The following is a 5,537-nucleotide window of genomic DNA, read 5'->3' on the forward strand; positions in this document are numbered from 1 at the left end:
CAGGATAAAGTGATAGCATTTTTGGAGTAGTATTTGAAACTGTATTTTTACTTCTTGGGTCCTGCCAAATGATGTTGGGTACGGTCATATATGGTACAGCTAAGCTTGGCCACGTTCACTGCTGACCCTTAAAATGGGCACAGTGCAAACCACACTGTCATGAGCACAAATAAAAAAGTCCTGTCTGTTTTTCAAGCTTTTCCACTGTTTTTCCCATGCTTAAATACTGCAGTATCAGATCTCTTTCCCGGCGTAGTTTCTGAGTCATACAATATCATCCTCCTTTCCAATTACAAATCAGCACTATTGATGCTTTTCTGCAAGAACATCAGAAAYGTGGCTGCAGCTCAGCTGCTGAGGTCCAAGCCCAGGAGATGAGCACCCACACGTMCAAGGCCATGTTTAGGGTTAAAACACAGTTTAGGGTTAAAGCAGCACCATTTTTAAACAAACAGCACTCAAGCCCACAGCTGTTCTCTGCTGCCTTCACTACCATGCACCAACCTCACACAGGGGGTTCTCTGCTCATGACAGAAAAAATTTGGGCCAACCATAGTGAGAAGGTGGATTTTTGGCGTCACACACACATAGGAGGAGCTGGATTGTTTAGAGCTGGTCCGCTCCTGCGGGCAGCGATAACAACRCTGTCCTATATGAGTGTAGATCATGGCAAGAAACTCACAGCAAAATGACATCTTGGATGCTTCATAGCCTCTGGGACAAGCCTGAGATGAAATAAAATTCTGGGGCAAGGCGTCTTCAAATTTGGCAGCACAGGTCTTAATTTTTTGAGATGCCAGGTCTGACTAGCATGGTAATAATGCCATCCAATCCAAACAGATTTTGTTTTTCATGCACTCACAGTATTTCTTGGCACTTTCAGTGGTAGGAATGCTGCAGCTCCAGCCTGTGCCCCACTTGGAAATTTGGAAGAAATCCTCTTGGGTATTTTGCTGAATCATGAGAAAATTAAATTATGTCAGGATTTGCTTGCATAAAATAGACAAAATTTCTTCTCTTAAATGACAATTTCAAATGTTTGTTTAAACAAGAAAACTATTTAAAATAAAAGAGGCTATTTCTTTAATTCGATAGTACTTTCAAAGAGCTGCAGTTGGAAAGGTGCATTTTAATGGGGAACCACAGCTTTTGGATTTTCACCACGGATGAAGCTAGTGCTTATGGTTGGGTTTTAATGTTTTCCAGATTAGCTTTGACACCACAAACTCAGTACAGAAAATTATAAACTTGGCTCTAAGAAYGTCCACAACAGAAGGCTGAACCTGCTGCTGCTGTTGCCAACAGCAATGCTCCTTTGAGMAAATTAACACTTCTCAGTGATTTTAGGGGACTTTGACTTGGTCTGTACATCAAAAGGATGCACATGAAGAAAGGAACACAAATCCATGCCAAACAAGAGACTTCTGCCTGTCTTGGGTACACCGTGGTTTGTGGGTTTTTAGGGTTAAATATAATCAATGTCCTTCCACCACCTTTAAGCACATTAAAGCCTTAGATCAGTTTAAGCTCTCTCAGATGAACTAAGGCCCTTGACCTAAGGCCCTTGCTCAACTTAGATAGCTAAAACACTGTCCTAAAACATGCAAAAGCCAGGGAGAGGAGGTGAAATATGATTGCTGTTTTTCTCAGAGAAGAGGAGGGAGTTTAAATTGCTGTCAGGTTTTTAACTATGTCTGTAAAGAGGAATGAGCAAGAGCTGATGTAGATGTGAATCCTCAACCTGCAATTAATTGCCTGAAGACCATCTGGTGCTTGGTTAAGCTCCCATGTGCTTATATCACTTGTGAGGTTTGTAGATGCCAGCCAACATCTCTAAGTTGCTTTCTCTTCCCTGGTTTTATTCTCATCAGAATAAACCTCAGAAGTTAGAGGACAAAAGTTTTGACAACATGARGCTACTTGTTTCACTTTGGAAAAATTGCTCTATAAGAGAATAATAACCAGGCTAAACACATCTCTTAGAGTCTGCTGTACCATGTGTGCATTGCAATAAATCTTTAAACTCAGGGTTGTAAATCACAGTCATATAAAAGTGTAGTGGGAGGGAAAAAAAAACCATCACTGCTGAAGAGAGAGGAGTAACAAGGTGGTGCAGATGGATGTGGGCAATGGGACAGCTGGCAGGAGTCAGACAGGGAGCAAGGAACAGATGAGAGATGGGCAGGACAGAGGGAGGAGGGACAGAAGACGTTCCCAGGGACAAAAGTTACAAAGAGCAAAACCACAACACCCATCAGTTCCTGGTGTTGAGCTCTGGAGTCCCAAATCTTGGTGTTTCCCTGGTGCCAAGCACTCAGCAGGAAATCACTGGATATTTCATAACCTCAGGGAGCTGCAGGGTCAGCACAAACCCTGTCCACACCTCCTCTCAGTCTGTGGAGTTTGTCTGGCCTGGGATCCGATGGGCTGTGCTTCACCAATGAGACAAGTACTTGTAAAAATGAGAATTGCATCTTTCCCCAGTTCATTTGACAGAATTGGCTTTGCACACTTGATTTTTGAGGGGAGTACTGAGTTGGAACATTACACCTCCAAATTTTGTATTGAAAGAATATTGGGTGATGAGGTGAGGACTGAAAAGCTGCAAAACATCCAAAAAAACATGGTTCCCAAAGATTTCCACACYGACATTGTCAAATCATYTAGKTTGGAAAATACCTTTAAGATCATTGAGTTCCAGCACTCCCAGGGCTACCAYTAAACCRTGTCCCCAAATGCCACATTACAAWTYTTTTAAATACCTCCAGGGCTGGTGACTCAGCCCCTTCCCTGGGCAGCYTGTTCCGATGYTTGACARTCCTTCTAGTGAAGAAATTTTTCCTAATAACCAATTGAAATCCTCCCATGCTACAACTTGAGGCYATTTCTTCTCGTCTTGTCCCATKTTACTTGGGAGAAGAGAYCAATCCCCACTTGSCTACACCCTCCTGTCWGAAATTTGTGGAGAGCTATAAGGACCCTGACCCTCATTTTCTCAGGATAAAACCTCCCTTGGCTGCTCCTCATCAGATTTGTGCTCCAGACCCTTCCCCAGCTCCATCCCCTTCTCTGGACAGGCTCCAGCACCTCGGTGTCTTTCTTGTGAGGAGCCCAAAGCTGACCCCAGGATCTGAGGTGTGACCCCAGCAGTGCTGAGTACAGGGGACAATCACTTTTGATGTTCTGCTGGTCACACTATTGCTAATAAAGGCCAGGATGCCCTTGGCCTTCTTGGYCACCTGGGTACACTGATGGCCAATACCATTTTATTTGGATTTCATTTGGCTGAGGTTCTTTTTCCCCTGGGATTTCTCCCTTGCTCTGAGCAGTTCAGCCCAGGAAATTCATCTGCACAGCACAAGAGCCACCCAAAGAGCTTTTCCTTCCTATTCCTGCTGCCCCACACAGGGCACTCAGGACAGATCTGCCTCGGGAGGCAGGAACAAGCCAGCGTGAGCTGTGCTTCAGGCACGCCAAGCGCAGCAAGACGCCGGGCGCTCTGGAAGATCAGATCCCCGGCGCTGCAAATCGAGCACCCAAAATTAGCAAGCGCTTTTGATCACTTTGGCCTTGATCTCTCCGTGGCTCAGTTCCCCAGCTGGTGCTACCACGGGAGCACTGTGCAGATAAACGCATTAATATTGATCAGATGCTGAGGCTTTACGGAGGAAATTAATGTTGAATGCAGCCTGCAGTTTGAGCAGCGTGCGTTAATGCAGCCCGGAGCGATCCGCCCGATTGAAACAACCCCGAATGAGAGGTGATGGGATAATTAAAGCATGCATTGCATTTGATGTGCACGAAGGCCCAAATTGTGGCTGAGCAGGCTGTTAATTCTAGCATTTCCCTGCCCCGGAGTTTGTCTTTACAACCTGTCCTGTACAAGTGGGGTTAATAGCCCACATCCTCAGGAAGGGAGGATTATCTGATCACACCTCTCCCTGCACCATCTCTCTGCATGTGCCTTTTGGTCTTCTCCACCCCCAACAAATTTTTGCTTTCATACCCATTTCCATCACAGATCAGCCCAAAAAGAGGAGTGTGAAAATGAAAAGTCAGAGTAGAGAGAAAAGACCCAGTTGTTTCTCCTCAGAAAGACATATTGCTTTCTTTGGGCACCAGAGAGCCTGGAGAGGATGCAGGTGCAGCAGAGGGGATAAATTTGTAGGATGGGGGGGCTTGGCTGGTTTAGCTGCCCACGCACTGTTCTCATGTCCAGTGGTTTATCCATCAGGGAACTTGACTTGTGAACCCCAAAATAGTTAAAAAACACCTTAGAGGCCAGGTACCACTGTGTGTGCAGCACTAAGTGGTCACAGTTATGCTGATTGGAACCATGAAAGAGCCTCTCTTCCCTCTCCAGCCTGTCCCATGCTTGCACTACAACTCCTCAGCTTCACATGATTTCAATGTTAAGGCTGTAAATGTTCTACGAGCTCTCATCTTCCTGAACTTGATGTGTTTATCTGAGCCATGTGAGCATTGCAGCAACACAACTCAACTCAACTCAACTCAACTCAACTCAACTCAACTCAACTCAACTCAACTCAACTCAACTCCCTTCCAGGGGTCACAGGCCAGACTCACTCCCTCCAAAGGAGGTCACTTGTTCTGGATGTCACCTCCACTTGCACCGGGGAGCAGTGCTGATAGCCTCCAGCACCATCTCACCACACCAATGGAGTCAAATAATCAGAGTGGAGGAAAAAAWATAAATGACAGAGGCAGGGGAAGAAGATATGGGAAAGCATTCACTTGCCTRCAAAGTAATCACTTTTTTCATTTGAACAGAACACTCAGCTGTCTTTCATATTGTTGTTGGTGAAGTCCTCTTAGAAGCTGGAAATTAATTTTTTTTTATCTCCTCATTTTCTCTTTTTCCCATTTGGTGAACACTGTTATTTTTCCGGGTTTCTCACAGGACTGAAATGAACTTGACTCATTTTGTTCTTTCCTTCCACAGACATTAATGTTGGTGAATAATGACAAGAGAAGGAGCTTTGCTAATTAACTTTAGTCACCACATTAAGTCCAAGCTGACATTCACACGCAAGGAGCAGCACAGTGCCAGTGATGGGCACTTGGGACAAGAGCCAGGGTCCCGTTGCCCAAATCAACCCAAAAGAGTGCTTTAGTTTTTATTAATTAGCAGATTCCCCATCCCAATATATTATTCAGGGTTGCAACAGGGTTACACTGCAGGGATAACAATGGAAATGCAACAGAAATGTTCCTGGGTATATCCTGTCCTCTTCGAGCTCTAAAATAGCTGGGTGGACCTTAGCAGGCCATGGGAAGGTAGAGAACCCCAAATCCTAGGTGGAACCAATTAAAAACTCATGCAGAGGTTGAAAAAAAARCTGATGGGTGAAGAGGACCTATGTGAGAAATGGGAGCTGCTGGCTTGGAAGGGAAAAGCAGAGTTTCACAAAAGCATGAGCTTGTTCAAATCTGAGTGTCCCATGTTCTTTACATAAAACCTGATTTTTTTGTTCTTTATGTTCTTTACATAAAACCTGATTTTGCTGTGGGTTTGG

Source organism: Malurus melanocephalus, unplaced genomic scaffold (genome assembly GCF_030028575.1).
Source record: "Malurus melanocephalus ecotype Western Australia unplaced genomic scaffold, MMel_1.1 scaffold_65, whole genome shotgun sequence".
In the NCBI taxonomy this organism is placed as follows: domain Eukaryota; kingdom Metazoa; phylum Chordata; class Aves; order Passeriformes; family Maluridae; genus Malurus; species Malurus melanocephalus.